Source organism: Leuresthes tenuis, unplaced genomic scaffold, assembly GCF_036924035.1.
Source record: "Leuresthes tenuis unplaced genomic scaffold, fLeuTen1.0.hap1 SCAF_16, whole genome shotgun sequence".
In the NCBI taxonomy this organism is placed as follows: Eukaryota; Metazoa; Chordata; class Actinopteri; order Atheriniformes; family Atherinopsidae; genus Leuresthes; species Leuresthes tenuis.
In genome coordinates, this window is record NW_027325370.1 from 2,077,965 (window position 1) to 2,096,942 (window position 18,978).

An 18,978-nucleotide genomic window follows, 5' to 3' on the forward strand; every position below is an offset into this window, starting at 1 on the left:
TCAGGTGACCCCGAGCTCTTAGGAGGACGTCAGTCAGGTGACCCCGAGCTCTCCGGAGGACGTCAGTCAGGTGACCCCGAGCTCTCCGGAGGACGTCAGTCAGGTGACCCCGAGCTCCTGGAGGACTTCAGTCAGGTGACCCCGAGCTCTCAGGAGGACGTCAGTCAGGTGACCCCGAGCTCTCTGGAGGACGTCCGTCAGGTGACCCCGAGCTCCCAGGAGGACTTCAGGTGTTACAAGCTGCAGAAGCCTGAAGGCAAATGAGTAATTTGTGATTTAAAACTGACCCGAGTTGTTCTGACGTGGCAGCACATGTCTGAATAAACTTCTGCTGCCTGAAAGGCAAATGGCTTCAACATTTTGCATGTTCGTGCTGAAATATAGAAGTTTGCAGCCTGAAGGATCCGATCAGACTGAAGGAGGATGGAGACGCTCCTGCTCATCATCGCTGCTTCAGGTAAGCGCCTCATTCACAGTAATTAAATATCCTCCTATCCCTCTTTATTTTCTGCGGCCCTCACAGAAGGAAACTTTGCTTTAATCTCCAGAGAGGAAATATTCCAGATTCATGCCTTGTTACGTGTCCTCATCAGTTTGTTCATGTGTGTCACCGCAGCGCTGAGCGCTGACGCCTCAGACCCAGAGCGCCGCTACCACTTTGTTGATGAGTGGAAGAACTGGACTGAGGCTCAGAGCTACTGCAGAGCACAGCACACAGACCTGGTCACCGTGGAGAGCCTGGAGACGGTGACCATCCTGAACAACCTGGCTTCTTCAGCCCAAAGGCTCAGTCCGGTAACCAGCCGTTTAAATTCAACTTCACCTTTTTAGGATTATCGTGTCAGTGTGAGGAATAATCTCAGGCGATTTCCTCTTCTCTCCATTTAGCTATTTTCCATTTTTTGATTTACTAAATGTCAAAGAACCTGTATTTTTTTAATAAACAGTAATTATTTGACAGATATGCTTAATAACAACGATTCTGAGGCAGCTTACAAATCTTTTTACACTTTTTACACATTTATTCTGTTAAACCAGACCAGATTTTTACATAGAGTTTGCATCGTTGTCTATATCCTGACCAGCTGAGGAAGAAGGACACAGTTTCTCCTCCAGCCAATGACATTTCTTTATTTTTTTGCCTTCTTCGGTTCAGAAGAACTGGCTGCAGCCAACAGATACGATTAGTGAATAAACCACAAAGTGTTATTCCACCCATGCCAGCAACAGTGGTGGCTGGTTATGATTTGGGTTTAAATCGATTCAAAGATCTAAAGTTTAATAGTTTAAAATGATGAAGAGGTGATAGCTTCATCTTCTCTGACTGTTGTTCAACTTTACGACTCAGAACCAGAAGAAGAGACCAAGGAACAATAGGCTCAATGTCAAGATTGCACCCCCTCAAGAGAGTAATACCTGGAAATTTGGCAATTTATCTGCTCTTTAGGTGCCACCACTGTCATGGAAACAGATCTCTGTGTGAGTCCTGCACATGTACAGCCATCAAAAGCCAAAGAATATCAAGCTGCCGCTAAACGAAACAGTGCTGGCTGCTCCAGGGCAGTTTCAGGCCCAGAAATGTGTCATCATCTGACTTGGCTTGGAGGTGTGACTCTGAGTTTCAGGCTGGGTGAGCAGGTTTCCGTGGAAACCAGGGCGGAGTCTGGTCGCTACCTGCTGTCACGCCTGTTCATCATCAGAGGAGCAGCAGTCTCCTCCAAGCAGATCATGGCAAAATGTGCACAATAAGAGTCAGTGCAGCTCAAAACCAGTCAGAAGCACAGAAGTTTAGGCTCAAAACCAGTCAGAGGCACAGAAGTTTAGGCTCAAAACCAGTCAGAGGCCCATAGGTTTAGGCTCAAAACCAGTCAGAGGCACAGAAGTTTAGGCTCAAAACCAGTCAGAGGCACAGAAGTTTAGGCTCAAAACCAGTCAGAAGCACAGAAGTTTAGGCTCAAAACCAGTCAGAGGCACAGAAGTTTAGGCTCAAAACCAGTCAGAGGCACAGAAGTTTAGGCTCAAAACCAGTCAGAGGCACAGAAGTTTAGGCTCAAAACCAGTCAGAGGCACATAAGTTTAGGCTCAAAACCAGTCAGAAGCACAGAAGTTTAGGCTCAAAACCAGTCAGAAGCACAGAAGTTTAGGCTCAAAACCAGTCAGAAGTTTAGGCTCAAAACCAGTCAGAAGTTTAGGCTCAAAACCAGTCAGAAGTTTAGGCTCAAAACCAGTCAGAAGCACAGACGTTTAGGCTCAAAACCAGTCAGAGGCCCATAGGTTTAGGCTCAAAACCAGTCAGAAGCACAGAAGTTTAGGCTCAAAACCAGTCAGAAGCACAGAGGTTTAGGCTCAAAACCAGTCAGAAGCACAGAAGTTTAGGCTCAAAACCAGTCAGAAGCACAGAAGTTTAGGCTCAAAACCAGTCAGAAGCACAGAAGTTTAGGCTCAAAACCATTCAGAGGCACAGAAGTTTAGGCTCAAAACCAGTCAGAAGCACCGAAGTTTAGGCTCAAAACCAGTCAGAAGCACAGAAGTTTAGGCTCAAAACCAGTCAGAAGCACAGAAGTTTAGGCTCAAAACCAGTCAGAAGCACAGAAGTTTAGGCTCAAAACCAGTCAGAAGCACAGAAGTTTAGGCTCAAAACCAGACAGAAGCACAGAAGTTTAGGCTCAAAACCAGTCAGAGGAACGTAAGTTTAGGTTCAAAACCAGTCAGAGGCACAGAAGTTTAGGCTCAAAACCAGTCAGAGGAACGTACCTTTAGGCTCAAAACCAGTCAGAAGCACAGAAGTTTAGGCTCAAAACCAGACAGAAGCACAGAAGTTTAGGCTCAAAACCAGTCAGAAGCACAGAAGTTTAGGCTCAAAACCAGTCAGAAGCACAGAAGTTTAGGCTCAAAACCAGTCAGAAGCACAGAAGTTTAGGCTCAAAACCAGTCAGAGGCACAGAAGTTTAGGCTCAAAACCAGTCAGAAGCACAGAAGTTTAGGCTCAAAACCAGACAGAAGCACAGAAGTTTAGGCTCAAAACCAGTCAGAAGCACAGAAGTTTAGGCTCAAAACCTGTCAGAAGCACAGAAGTTTAGGCTCAAAACCAGTCAGAAGCACAGAAGTTTAGGCTCAAAACCAGTCAGAAGCACAGAAGTTTAGGCTCAAAACCAGACAGAAGCACAGAAGTTTAGGCTCAAAACCAGTCAGAAGCACAGAAGTTTAGGCTCAAAACCTGTCAGAAGCACAGAAGTTTAGGCTCAAAACCAGACAGAAGCACAGAAGTTTAGGCTCAAAACCTGTCAGAAGCACAGAAGTTTAGGCTCAAAACCAGTCAGAGGCACAGAAGTTTAGGCTCAAAACCAGTCAGAAGCACAGAAGTTTAGGCTCAAAACCAGTCAGAAGCACAGAAGTTTAGGCTCAAAACCAGTCAGAAGCACAGAAGTTTAGGCTCAAAACCAGTCAGAAGCACAGAAGTTTAGGCTCAAAACCAGACAGAAGCACAGAAGTTTAGGCTCAAAACCAGTCAGAAGCACAGAAGTTTAGGCTCAAAACCAGTCAGAGGAACGTAAGTTTAGGTTCAAAACCAGTCAGAGGCACAGAAGTTTAGGCTCAAAACCAGTCAGAGGAACGTACCTTTAGGCTCAAAACCAGTCAGAAGCACAGAAGTTTAGGCTCAAAACCAGTCAGAAGCACAGAAGTTTAGGCTCAAAACCAGACAGAAGCACAGAAGTTTAGGCTCAAAACCAGTCAGAAGCACAGAAGTTTAGGCTCAAAACCAGTCAGAAGCACAGAAGTTTAGGCTCAAAACCAGTCAGAAGCACAGAAGTTTAGGCTCAAAACCAGTCAGAGGCACAGAAGTTTAGGCTCAAAACCAGTCAGAAGCACAGAAGTTTAGGCTCAAAACCAGACAGAAGCACAGAAGTTTAGGCTCAAAACCAGTCAGAAGCACAGAAGTTTAGGCTCAAAACCTGTCAGAAGCACAGAAGTTTAGGCTCAAAACCAGTCAGAAGCACAGAAGTTTAGGCTCAAAACCAGTCAGAAGCACAGAAGTTTAGGCTCAAAACCAGTCAGAGGCACAGAAGTTTAGGCTCAAAACCAGTCAGAAGCACAGAAGTTTAGGCTCAAAACCAGTCAGAAGCACAGAAGTTTAGGCTCAAAACCAGTCAGAAGCACAGAAGTTTAGGCTCAAAACCAGACAGAAGCACAGAAGTTTAGGCTCAAAACCAGACAGAAGCACAGAAGTTTAGGCTCAAAACCAGTCAGAAGCACAGAAGTTTAGGCTCAAAACCAGTTAGAGGCACAGAAGTTTAGGCTCAAAACCAGTCAGAAGCACAGAAGTTTAGGCTCAAAACCAGTCAGAAGCACAGAAGTTTAGGCTCAAAACCAGTCAGAAGCACGGAAGTTTAGGCTCAAAACCAGTCAGAAGCACAGAAGTTTAGGCTCAAAACCAGTCAGAGGCCCAGAAGTTTAGACTCAAAACCAGTCAGAAGCACAGAAGTTTAGGCTCAAAACCAGTCAGAGGCACAGAAGTTTAGGCTCAAAACCAGTCAGAAGCACAGAAGTTTAGGCTCAAAACCATTCAGAGGCACAGAAGTTTAGGCTCAAAACCAGTCAGAAGCACAGAAGTTTAGGCTCAAAACCAGTCAGAGGCCCAGAAGTTTAGGCTCAAAACCAGTCAGAAGCACAGACGTTTAGGCTCAAAACCAGTCAGAAGCACAGAAGTTTGGGCTCAAAACCAGTCAGAAGCACATAGGTTTAGGCTCAAAACCATTCAGAGGCACAGAAGTTTAGGCTCAAAACCAGTCAGAAGCACAGAAGTTTAGGCTCAAAACCAGTCAGAGGCCCATAGGTTTAGGCTCAAAACCAGTCAGAGGCACAGAAGTTTAGGCTCAAAACCAGTCAGAGGCCTAGAAGTTTAGGCTCAAAACCAGTCAGAAGCACAGAAGTTTAGGCTCAAAACCAGTCAGAAGCACAGAAGTTTAGGCTCAAAACCAGTCAGAGGCCCATAGGTTTAGGCTCAAAACCAGTCAGAAGCACAGAAGTTTAGGCTCAAAACCAGTCAGAAGCACAGAAGTTTAGGCTCAAAACCAGTCAGAAGCACAGAAGTTTAGGCTCAAAACCAGTCAGAGGCCCAGAAGTTTAGGCTCAAAACCAGTCAGAAGCACAGAAGTTTAGGCTCAAAACCAGTCAGAGGCCCAGAAGTTTAGGCCCAAAACCAGTCAGAAGTTTAGGCTCAAAACCAGTCAGAAGTTTAGGCTCAAAACCAGTCAGAGGCACAGAAGTTTAGGCTCAAAACCAGACAGAAGTTTAGGCTCAAAACCAGTCAGAAACACAGAAGTTTAGGCTCAAAACCAGTCAGAGGCACAGAAGCTTAGGCTCAAAACCAGTCAGAGGCCCAGAAGTTTAGGCTCAAAACCAGTCAGAGGCACAGAAGTTTAGGCTCAAAACCAGACAGAAGTTTAGGCTCAAAACCAGTCAGAAACACAGAAGTTTAGGCTCAAAACCAGTCAGAGGCACAGAAGCTTAGGCTCAAAACCAGTCAGAGGCACAGAAGTTTAGGCTCAAAACCAGTCAGAGGCCCATAGGTTTAGGCTCAAAACCAGTCAGAAGCACAGAAGTTTAGGCTCAAAACCAGTCAGAGGCCCATAGGTTTAGGTTCAAAACCAGTCAGAAGCACAGAAGTTTAGGCTCAAAACCAGTCAGAGGCCCATAGGTTTAGGCTCAAAACCAGTCAGAAGTTTAGGCTCAAAACCAGTCAGAAGTTTAGGCTCAAAACCAGTCAGAGGCACAGAAGTTTAGGCTCAAAACCAGTCAGAGGCACAGAAGTTTAGGCTCAAAACCAGCCAGAAGTTTAGGCTCAAAACCAGTCAGAAACACAGAAGTTTAGGCTCAAAACCAGTCAGAGGCACAGAAGTTTAGGCTCAAAACCAGTCAGAGGCCCAGAAGTTTAGGCTCAAAACCAGTCAGAGGCCCATAGGTTTAGGCTCAAAACCAGTCAGAAGCACAGAAGTTTAGGCTCAAAACCAGTCAGAGGCCCATAGGTTTAGGTTCAAAACCAGTCAGAAGCACAGAAGTTTAGGCTCAAAACCAGTCAGAAGTTTAGGCTCAAAACCAGTCAGAGGCACAGAAGTTTAGGCTCAAAACCAGTCAGAGGCACAGAAGTTTAGGCTCAAAACCAGCCAGAAGTTTAGGCTCAAAACCAGTCAGAAACACAGAAGTTTAGGCTCAAAACCAGTCAGAGGCACAGAAGTTTAGGCTCAAAACCAGTCAGAGGCCCAGAAGTTTAGGCTCAAAACCAGTCAGAGGCCCATAGGTTTAGGCTCAAAACCAGTCAGAAGCACAGAAGTTTAGGCTCAAAACCATTCAGAGGCCCATAGGTTTAGGCTCAAAACCAGTCAGAAGCACAGAAGTTTAGGCTCAAAACCAGTCAGAAGCACAGAAGTTTAGGCTCAAAACCAGTCAGAGGCACAGAAGTTTAGGCCCAAAACCAGTCAGAAGCACAGAAGTTTAGGCTCAAAACCAGTCAGAAGCACAGAAGTTTAGGCTCAAAACCAGTCAGAAGCACAGAAGTTTAGGCTCAAAACCAGACAGAAGCACAGAAGTTTAGGCTCAAAACCAGACAGAAGCACAGAAGTTTAGGCTCAAAACCAGTCAGAAGCACAGAAGTTTAGGCTCAAAACCAGTTAGAGGCACAGAAGTTTAGGCTCAAAACCAGTCAGAAGCACAGAAGTTTAGGCTCAAAACCAGTCAGAAGCACAGAAGTTTAGGCTCAAAACCAGTCAGAAGCACGGAAGTTTAGGCTCAAAACCAGTCAGAAGCACAGAAGTTTAGGCTCAAAACCAGTCAGAGGCCCAGAAGTTTAGACTCAAAACCAGTCAGAAGCACAGAAGTTTAGGCTCAAAACCAGTCAGAAGCACAGAAGTTTAGGCTCAAAACCAGTCAGAGGCACAGAAGTTTAGGCTCAAAACCATTCAGAGGCACAGAAGTTTAGGCTCAAAACCAGTCAGAAGCACAGAAGTTTAGGCTCAAAACCAGTCAGAGGCCCAGAAGTTTAGGCTCAAAACCAGTCAGAGGCACAGAAGTTTAGGCTCAAAACCAGTCAGAGGCACAGAAGTTTAGGCTCAAAACCAGTCAGAGGCACAGAAGTTTAGGCTCAAAACCAGTCAGAAGCACAGAAGTTTAGGCTCAAAACCAGTCAGAAGCACAGAAGTTTAGGCTCAAAACCAGTCAGAAGCACAGAAGTTTAGGCTCAAAACTAGTCAGAAGCACAGAAGTTTAGGCTCAAAACCAGTCAGAAGCCCAGAAGTTTAGGCTCAAAACCAGTCAGAGGCACAGAAGTTTAGGCTCAAAACCAGTCAGAGGCACAGAAGTTTAGGCTCAAAACCAGTCAGAAGCACAGAAGTTTAGGCTCAAAACCAGTCAGAGGCACAGAAGTTTAGGCTCAAAACCAGTCAGAAGCACAGAAGTTTAGGCTCAAAACCAGTCAGAAGCACAGAAGTTTAGGCTCAAAACCAGTCAGAGGCCCAGAAGTTTAGGCTCAAAACCAGTCAGAGGCCCAGAAGTTTAGGCTCAAAACCAGTCAGAGGCACAGAAGTTTAGGCTCAAAACCAGTCAGAAGTTTAGGCTCAAAACCAGTCAGAAGTTTAGGCTCAAAACCAGTCAGAAGCACAGAAGTTTAGGCTCAAAACCAGTCAGAGGCACAGAAGTTTAGGCTCAAAACCAGTCAGAGGCACAGAAGTTTAGGCTCAAAACCAGTCAGAGGCACAGAAGTTTAGGCTCAAAACCAGTCAGAAGCACAGAAGTTTAGGCTCAAAACCAGTCAGAGGCACAGAAGTTTAGGCTCAAAACCAGTCAGAGGCCCAGAAGTTTAGGCTCAAAACCAGTCAGAGGCACATAGGTTTAGGCTCAAAACCAGTCAGAGGCACATAGGTTTAGGCTCAAAACCAGTCAGAAGTTTAGGCTCAAAACCAGTCAGAAGTTTAGGCTCAAAACCAGTCAGAAGTTTAGGCTCAAAACCAGTCAGAGGCACAGAAGTTTAGGCTCAAAACCAGTCAGAGGCCCAGAAGTTTAGGCTCAAAACCAGTCAGAGGCACATAGGTTTAGGCTCAAAACCAGTCAGAGGCACATAGGTTTAGGCTCAAAACCAGTCAGAAGTTTAGGCTCAAAACCAGTCAGAAGTTTAGGCTCAAAACCAGTCAGAAGTTTAGGCTCAAAACCAGTCAGAGGTTTAGGGTTCTCAACAGTGCTCTGAGCAACATGACGGTTTTATATCTGCACTGCTGTTGGATCTCTTTAATGCAGCCCAGCTTTTTTAAACAGGTTGTCGGGGAACCTAAGCTTAAAAAACCCAGTTTGGCTCCAACATTACAACAAAATTTTAGGCCAGTATCCACAGTAGTTTGATAATAAACAGCAGAAGATAAAAAACAATAACTTTAACCATAAAGTGGAAAACATCGAGTCTACGTCACTGCTGTAGGACTGCATTTGGATAAAAGTACTTAATTACCCATCACTACCTTTGAAATGTTTCTAAATACGACAGCCTCACAAGCAGATTTATTGCAGAGGGACACACTTTATAGAAGTATCTCCTTTAATGACGTGCTACTGTGTTACTGTAAGGCTGGGATGTCAAACTCCGGTCCTGGAGGGCCGCTGTCCTGCAGGTTTTAGCTGTTTCCTGCTCCAACACCTGATTCAGATCAATGCCTCATTAGCTGGTTTGTGCAGAACTTAACAATCTTTTGAAGAGATCCATTTAATCTGAATCAGGTGAAGCAGGGAAGCATCTAAAACCTGCAGGACCGGAGTTTGACATCCCTGCTGTAAGGGATTAAAATCAGATCTAATTTGGAATCAAACAAAAGTTATAAGAAAATGTGCAAATCGATTGTTGTCTTTAGGCAGCCTGGATCGGTCTGTATACCAACGGCTGGAGCTGGTCGATGTCAGACAGAGATTTCCACCCACGCGATGAGGCTGAGTTCAGAAACTGGGGGACTAGAGAACCAAATGGCCCCTGGAACACGATACAGTGTGGACAGGTGTTTAAAAGTGGACGCTGGAATGATGCACCTTGCCACTGGCTCTATCACGCAGTCTGTTCTGATGTCAATGGTGAGGATTTTAACCATTAAACAAGTCATTTAAAGGTTCTCTAATTGCTTCCTTTCTCTGCTTTTATTTGCTTGAACTTGTGCATGTTCTCTCTGAGCACTGCCACCACCCAAAAGCACGCCTGTTAGGTTTATTGGGGATCATACACCGACCATAAGCTCCCCGGGCGCTGTGATTGGCTGTGATTGGCTGTGATTGGCTGTGATTGGCTGCCCACCGCTCCAGAGTACGGCATCTGTCTCCTGTGCACGTGTGCTCAACAATTCAATTCAGTTTTATTTATAAAGCGCCAGATTACAACAATTGTCATCCCAAGGCACTTAAGTAATAAAGTCCAATTCAAGCCAATTGGAATTCAATTCATTGTAATCATAATCCAATTAATTCATATGGAGCCAATTCAAAAATAATATCCGAGCTAAGGAAACCAACAGATTGGACCGAAACTTGTCTTCAGTCCAATCTCCCGTCCTGAGCCTGAGGGACTGTGGAAAGGAACGACTCCCTTTAACAGGAAGAAACCTCTGGCAGAACCAGAACCAGGAAGAAACCTCTGGCAGAACCAGAACCAGGAAGAAACCTCTGGCAGAACCAGAACCAGGAAGAAACCTCTGGCAGAACCAGGAAGAAACCTCTGGCAGAACCAGAACCAGGAAGAAACCTCTGGCAGAACCAGAACCAGGAAGAAACCTCTGGCAGAACCAGGAAGAAACCTCTGGCAGAACCAGAACCAGGAAGAAACCTCTGGCAGAACCAGAACCAGGAAGGAACCTCTGGCAGAACCAGAACCAGGAAGAAACCTCTGGCAGAACCAGGAAGAAACCTCTGGCAGAACCAGAACCAGGAAGAAACCTCTGGCAGAACCAGAACCAGGAAGGGTGTCCATCCGCCTCGACCAGCTGGGGTTTGAGAAGACAGAAAAGAGGGAAAAGAGGGGGAAAAACACCATAACACCATTCAAAGGATACCTGCTGGAACAGGGAAACACAAGTTAATAACCACAGTAATGTCACATGGACATAAAATCATCTGAGAAATTAAACGGGAGGAAAAAGAGAGCAAAGTGAGGAAAGGTGTGACAGATGAGCTCCCCCAGCAGGCTGGGCCTATAGCAGCAGAACTATGGGATGTTTCAGGCTCACCTGAGCCATCCCTAACTATAAGCTTTATCAGAAAGGAAAGTTTCAGCCTGATCTTAAAAGTGGAAAGGGTGTCTGCTTCCCGGACATTTACTGGCAGCTTATTCCACAAGAGAGGGGCCTGATAACTGAAGGCTCTGCATCCCATTCTGCTTTTAGGGGCCTGATAACTGAAGGCTCTGCCTCCCGTTCTGCTTTTAGGGGCCTGATAACTGAAGGCTCTGCCTCCCATTCTGCTTTTAGGGGCCTGATAACTGAAGGCTCTGCCTCCCATTCTGCTTTTAGGGGCCTGATAACTGAAGGCTCTGCCTCCCATTCTGCTTTTAGGGGCCTGATAACTGAAGGCTCTGCCTCCCATTCTGCTTTTAGGGGCCTGATAACTGAAGGCTCTGCCTCCCATTCTGCTTTTAGGGGCCTGATAACTGAAGGCTCTGCCTCCCATTCTGCTTTTAGGGGCCTGATAACTGAAGGCTCTGCCTCCCATTCTGCTTTTAGGGGCCTGATAACTGAAGGCTCTGCCTCCCATTCTGCTTTTAGGGGCCTGATAACTGAAGGCTCTGCCTCCCATTCTGCTTTTAGGGGCCTGATAACTGAAGGCTCTGCCTCCCATTCTGCTTTTAGGGGCCTGATAACTGAAGGCTCTACAACAGGTGCCGACCTGGATGGATCTGATCTTGATCTTAATCTTAAGAGTATACCACGGATGGGGATGGGCTGAACCCTGAACTGAATCAAGGGGATATAGAAAATGGATGGATCCATTGATGAGCAGTTAGAGCAGTTCCCAAACAGGGTGATGCTAAAAGATGTTTAAACGTGTCGCTGCATCCTTTAAAACTCAGTTTTGGTGCTTTTGTATAATGTCAGATGTCCAGCACCTTTTTTTTTTAAGCTGTTCACATGCGAACACCTTGAGAAAACAGCTGCATCCAGCATTTTTCTCCACTGTGCTCCAATGAGAGACTGTTAAAAAACTAAAGGGAAAGGAGTTCAATGTGGACTCTTTCACGGTGGGAACCGGCAGAGATGTGCACGGGAGCTTTTAGTTACAGCTCTTCACTTCAGTGTTGTTCTATTTTCAGGACAGAGAGCAACTTTCGTCTACGTCAGCACGAAGATGAACTGGACCCAGGCTCAGAACCACTGCAGAGAGCATCACACAGACCTGGCCAGCGTGAAGAACATGGCCGAGAACCAGCAGATAGTAGCTGTGAAGCCGACTCATGCAGCAGTCTGGATCGGTCTCGTTAAAAACCCCTGGATGTGGTCAAATGGAGCGAAGGTCTCATTTAGTTTCTGGGGAAGTGGAGAACCTTATTCCAGGGCAGAGAATTGTGTGGCAGCAAACTTTGGATCCTCTGGAAGATGGCAGGACTGGAGTTGTGACACCAAGGCACCATTTATTTGCTACGAAGGTGAGTCGTGATTAATTTAGTCTTTACTTTTGTTTATGGATGTATTTTACTTGAATTGAACTTGTTTGTTAATATTTAGCTAAAAGGTGCAACAAATGACATGAAAATGTAATCTGGACACCATGGTAGCATGTTAGCATGTAGTATGTTAGCATGTAGTATGTTAGCATGTAGCATGTAGTATGTTAGCATGTAGTATGTTAGCATGTAGTATGCTAGTATGTAGCATGTTAGCATGTAGTATGTTAGCATGTAGTATGTTAGCATGTAGTATGTTAGCATGTAGCATGTTAGCATGTAGTATGTTAGCATGTTAGCATGGCAACATTTACAATGTCGTGGATATGAAAATAACGTTTTGTCTCAAAGGTTTCACCTGCTGATGGTGTGACAAGAAACTTACCTTCAGTATCTGCTTTCAAATGGTTAATCCATCCATTACCTGCTGACAGGTCGTCCAAAGAAAACAGGGCAGGTGTGAGAAAGAGTGCAAAACAAAGACGAGGAGAAAGGGAGACCTGAGGGAGGTGATGAGAAAAGGCAGGAAGCAAAGCTCAGCATGATGCACGAGAGGAAGAGTTAAAAAACAAACAGCCAAACTGTTAGAGCTGGAGGAGACTGGAAAATAGATGTAATAAGTAGGTTTATTTAGGGGGGGGGACAACCAGGAAACTGGGAAAAGGATTCAGGGTCCAGGTCTGCGGGGAAGGAGGTTCTGGGTTGGTGTGGGTGTCATGTCCAGGAGATTCTGTGCTGGTTTCGGTGGAAGGCTGAACGCTAGAGCAGGCATCGCTAACCCACTCAAGAGAGACAGTCATCTGGCACTGGAGCACAGGAGGGAGCAGGCTTTAACCGGTTTAACTCGACTGATGAGGAGGTGTGAGGGCGCTCCTCCAAGCCGCCCGGCCAGCCTGAAACAAACAAAGAAGACCAGCCGGCCCCCAGGGACCAGTAGAAATGTATAAATGAATGAAAAACCATAATCACCCCACAAACAAAAGAACGGCACGAATAAGACCTCCGAACATGAAGTTATGAACAGAAAATACAGTGAAATATAAAAACGAGCTGGACAGGAGAATGTTTGGTGCGTTAACGCCTGCAGATGATGGTTTCTGAGTTGGAGGACAGACCTGGAAGATGTTCCTGATTCAGTCTGCTGCTTGTTTTCAAAGACCTCGTGCCTTATTCAAAGCAAGTGGTGCGAGTGAGGCTGGTGAGAAGCTCCTCTGTGGACCTGAATGACCCTGATGTGCAGGAAGACTTACTGCGACAGGTAAAACACGCCCATCAATCCAGCTGCTGGAAAAATTATACAGTTATACTATGACAGAAGAGTCTCTCCATCTTTTACTCTTCTATTATTCAAGCAAAAGTGTTTTGACTCTGGTACTAGTCTTTCCCATAATATTAACTGGTGAGAAGCACCTTTTATGTTCCTTCCCATAATAATGAATGGTGAGAAAAGCACCTTTTCTCATAACATTGTGTGATCAGCAAGCATAAACAACATAAATAGCTGGAGCACCATTTTGTCGGGGAGACAACTCTGAGCAGGTTGTGTGGATTTGTCTCTTTCTTGCAAGAAATAAATGTTTTGTGTTAATCCAGCGACTCTGAGCCTAATTCTACAGAGAATTTTTCTAACACCACCAAAGACAGTAGCTCGAGCCTCTCTGGGAAGGCTGATTAAATTCTGATTCTCAAAGCATTTTACTGTAAAAATGGATATTTCTTCATTTAAACTGAAGATAGGGACTGGATACTGTAGTGGTATCATTGCCACCTTTCATGTGGGAGACCTGGGTTCAAATCCCCTGCATGAAAGGTATTGCCTCCAGTAGGGGTCCTTAGGCAAGACCCCCTTACCCTACATGCCTACCTGTAAGTCGCTTTGGATAAAAGCGTCTGCTAAATGCATAAACATTAACATAAACACAGATGTTCTTTGAAGGCACAGCAGCTGTTTGGGTCTTCTAGTAAGATTCAGTCAAACTAATGACATCAGGCTGGAACACACAGCTTTAAACTTAAAACTCAGCCTAAATGGACCTATAGTCATCACCAGCTGTAAATAATGATGTTTTCTCTGGTTTGGTCCAATAGTACAGCTTCAAGATAAGGAGAGAACCGAGGAGAGAGTTTTTCTCAGAGAGAACGAGGTGTTTTATTTGTGTTTCAGCTCAAACAGAAGCTGAAGGATCAGGGGGTGAATGGAGACATCAGACTGAGCTGGAGGAGGCAGGCGGATGGAAAGATCTTCCACAAAGACGAGGAGGAGGCCGGGGAAGAAGAGCGAGGATAACGAGCGTCGCTTCCAGGAAAGATCTGTGTGTGTTGAACTCTAAAAAAGAAACTTAACAAAGCAAACTATCTGATAAAGAAACACAAAGAACACTTTGGGGGAATGAAAAGAAGAAGCTGAAAATGTAATAAATGGTGGAAAAAATGGATTTTAATGAGGACTCAGTTCCAGATGTTCGAGTCCAGCAGCTGGTTCTGCATCATATGTTAAACTCAGACCCGTTCAGTACACAGTTTTTTACGTTTGGATGCAGCTTTGATTCTCTTTTTGGTTGTTTTCCGTGTGAGAAGTAGTTTTCAGTGGTTCATACTTAGTCTAAGATTAATGTTCACGAGCCCCTCTGATTAAAGGTCTTCAGCAGGATGATCTTCTGAGGTCAGAGTTCTTACTCTCTTAAAGAAAAGCTTTAAAATAATTGCCTCTGATGATATGAAGTATTTAAATGTTGAATTTATCTCATTTATTCTAAAAGTCAACAAGAAACTGAAATCTTTAGAGATGTAAAAGTTGAGACGTGGAGCAGGAACATCTGTTGGCATCAAATAAAAAGTATGTGAACCCTTTTCATGGTTTAAAGATGTTATGAGCAGTTTGTGGGCTATTATATAGGGTTATATATATATATATATAGGGTTTAACTGTGTGTTTTAACTGTTAAACCCAGACAGGGTTGGAACCAGGGACGGGAATTAATAAGAATTTAGCAATTCAGGTTCCATTATCGATATCGCATATCGATTCGGCTACTTATCGATTCTCTTATCGATTCTTTTATCGATATCGCATATCAATTCGGTTACTTATCGATTTTCTTATCGATTCTTTAATCGATTCTTTTATCGGTTCGCTTATCGGTTCTCATCCAGTTATATCTAGTACAAATGGCTTTGGTTGCGCTAACACTTTAATTTCAAGTACGCACCAACATTTTGGCCTCAACTTCAACTAAATCAAAGCTGGCTTAAGCTGAAAAACAAAACTGAAGCATTCAGAGTCCCTTTCACTGGAACTAAAGGGGCCAAGCCCAGCTCCTGAAGAACAGCCCCACACCATAATCCCCCCTCCACCAAACTTTACACTTGGCCCAATGCAGTCAGATACGTACCGTTCCCCTGGCAACCGCCAAACCCAGACTCCTCCATCAGGTTGTTAGATGGAGAAGCGTGATTCTTCCCTCCAGAGAACGCGTCTCCACTGCTGTAGAGTCCAGCGGCGGCAGCTTTACATTGTGTTACCGGTACCAGACCCAAGGGAAATCTGGACCAGCAGCAAGGGTTACACAGGCTACTGCGTAACTGCTCGTTTATTTCTGACACAATGCAAAATATAAACTCAACATATTGCACAAAAGAAATTGGTTTAACTTGTAATATGCCTCAACACATACAATCCTACTTACACTTATCCTACACTAACATCATATAAACATTTGTACAATACGATTACCATCTCTCTCTCTTCCACACACATGTATGGACGACACTCAACAAAATGGCGCCATAACCCGCGCGTGTCGTTTGAACCTGGCGTTTCGGATTAAAGCTTCGACGCCGCTGACAGATGCTTTTAACGATAGTTTCACACATTTCTCATGTTACAGATCGCTGCTGTTGCTTAAACTCTCACCACCAACACTCAGTGAAACTAAGTAGATGAAAACAACTCACCTCGCCGACGCCCGGCGGGACAATTAACTCAAAACTAAACTTAAAACACACTCCACTCAAAATTATCTCCTAACCCTACAGAAGCATTCACCTTAGTTATGGAATTATGCTGAATACCGAAACATTCATTTTTACCGTACCTGTGAATTAACCAGGAGAGTTCGCGTTGCTCGTGCTCGTTTATTTCTGAGCTGCGCGTGAGCGGAGTCAGGCAGCTATTCTCCCTGTGAAATCCACAGCAGCACGAGAGCACCACCTATGGCGTAACTGTATGCTACTTCGATGTATGTGAAGTGTATTAAATGTCAACTGCAAATACATGTATGAATAATTCAGTTATTTACAAAAAATAAAGGATGTGCCAGTTTATATTAAAAAAATGAATTTTCCTACCTATTACAATTGCACCTGGTGATGTATGGCTTGGATGCAGTTACCATGGAAACCCGTTCCATGACGCTCTCTACGCACTGTTCCTGAGTCGGTCCTGGAGGGCCGCTGTCCTGCAGCTTTTAGATGTTTCCCTGCTTCAACACACCTGATTCAGATGAAATTGATCTCTTCGAAAGGTTGTTAAGTTCTGCACAAACCTGCCAATGATGCATTGATCTGATTGATCCTATTGATATGATATGATGCACGATATTAAGCTACCGGAAATATTTTACAACATGACTTCCAGTTTCTCACAAAATAAAGTTCCGTTTTTTTCAAAATAAAACCCCCGGTGCTTAAAATTGTAAAATGACAATAAATAATGATCAGATATGAATACAAATGATTATTTAACCCTTTTTCAGGCGGGTTACACATGCAAAACAAACGAAGCTCTGCGATGGTCACAAACAAAGCTTCTAATCATCCAAATTAGAGGTCGACGAAAGGAAGTTTCAGTTTGCAGAATAAATGCTGTCAGCAGGTGTTGTTGGGCTTGTTTATGGGTGAACTAAGCTGGGTCGTCATGTGTAACCATGAAAATGAAACCGTAAGATGTGGGGAGGCGAACACGTGCTAATGTCCAAATACTTTTGACATGGAGGCGTTCACGTTGAGGCTCTGGTGGTTTCAAACTGCTTCCCCTCCTTTCTCTCTCACACAAACACACTACCGCTACTTCCTCTTCACATATAATTAGTTCCAGTTGATCGATTTTTCTACACAGAAACAGAACTATTAGGTCCCTGAAGTGTTTCCATTATTAATCTACTGTTTTATACCAACTTATCTTCCACTGGAGGGTGGTTACTTATTTCCATATTTAGGCTCAAGCAATGCTTGAATTCTGTGTTTTTCCTCCCCTTTTTCCTCGGCTCCCTCCCTTCACCTCATTCATCCTCCTCCACAGTTAAACTCCCGGTTGCCTTCGCTCTTTGTCAGATCCTCATCCTTGTTTATCCACCTGTTGCTCTGCCGGTTCTGTGTGGCGTTACAGTCTGGTTTAGTTTTCACAGGTTCAGTTTTGTGGTGTTGGCTGCGATTTTTGCTGCAGTTCCCAGTAAACTGGGTTTAGTTTCCTCTTTACCTGTTATGTGTCTGCATCTGGGTCCTCTTTACCTCTTTACTCGCCTGCAAGTTCCTGCTGTTGCAGAAGGTTTTGAGCTGAGGATTTTGGAAGTAAATCAATCATGACAGCAACTTCCTGAATTCAACTTCCAGCAACAGGAACTCCTTTGTTGTTTGGCTGCATCACAGATGAACAAACTTAAGTTCAGCTTTCTTTGTGCCTGAACTGTGTGTGAATGTGAACAGACCAGGCTGTCTCTTTCACTCTATGAACCAGATATTTACATAAATATCTTTATTTCTCTATATTCCTAACCTTAACCCTGATTAGATAAACGCCAAATCACTACTTTATCTTCACTTGGGAAGATGAGGTTGAGCAAAAGTTAAAAATCAAATATGCACTTCAGTGAGGTTTGGAGTATTTATTGATCTGTTTTGAGATAGTTGATTAAGACATGATGAGATTCCCGGGATCTAAACGTTTACTGAACTCAAAATAAGGAAAATCGTTTTAAATTGCTCCTGGTTGCCATGGTTGCCATGTTTGGATGCTGAGCCTGAAGAGTTTGAAATGTGTAAAGATGCGTTTTACAGGATTTTCCTATTTGACCGTCCTGCTTTAGGGGTACCGAGACACATGAAACCGGGTTGTAAATTAGACAAAGAGACAATCCTCAAACACCGCTGCTGTTATCCTGCATTTGGTGGCAAAATATCAATCAATATCAGATTTCATTGGCTGGAATTTGGGAAACATTTCCCCAAATATCAGTTTAAATGGACAGATTTGATCAAATGCTGTTTAAGAAAGGACCCAAACAGAGGAGCATAGAAGAGGCTGGCAGGTGTAAAACTAAAGTAAACTTTAATAGAAAAGAAAAATGTAAAACACATCGTCACCCTCCTGTCTCTACATTTATTTACATGAATCATAGTACGAGTGGATGAAAATGATCTCTTTTATGTTGCGTCTGCTTGAAACTGAGAGACAGAAGTCTCTCTTTTCATAAAGGATGGGTCTGATGGTTTCTTGTTGTAAAGGAGATAATAAAAGAGGCACTGAGGTCACTTTCCTGAGCCTTTTAGAGAATCTAAACAGCTTTTTATCATGGCTACCACTGAGACACACCCCAGTCAGTTTGGAACCTCCCGAAGCAAAAAGTCTGTTTGATCGGCCTCCAGCTGTGAAACAAAGCAGAACGCAAAGGAAACGTAATCCTAAAATAAAACAGGAAGTAACACCAGAGGACAAAACTAAAACACAACAACAGTCTCTGACTTCTCATTTCTGAAAGTAGCATTACTCTATTATTATTATCATTATTAAGGTCAACCAAACAATGCGCCGTCATGACAACGCTGACTTCAACATTTAATAAATAACTCACTAAATGGTGACGTGTGAAAAAGCAGAAATAAAAGCAGCTTGAACTGCAGTGCATGTGCACACTTGGGATTATTTTTAGCCGTTCAAACCAGCTTCTGTGTGGCCTCTGACAGAGTGAAGGTGGCAGCAGAAGCTGAAGCTAACGCACGTTGGAGTACAGCGACTCATCCACAGCACGGCTGGCCGGGGAGCTCACATCCACCCGAGGCACCGAGTACACCACATCGTCTGAGATCCCACGGGAGGCTCTGACAGGAGAGTCAGAGTTTGACTTGGAGAAAGCCACCTGTGTGTAGACGGGTTGATCCTCTTCAGCCTGAGGAAAGAAAATCAAAAAAACAGGTGAAACAGGACAGAAACGTGTCTGATTCTGATGATCTGTTGACACAAACTGGCTCAGAGTTTTAAATCCATCCGCCATCATTTCCTAAACCTAACCAAGAGGACGCGACGC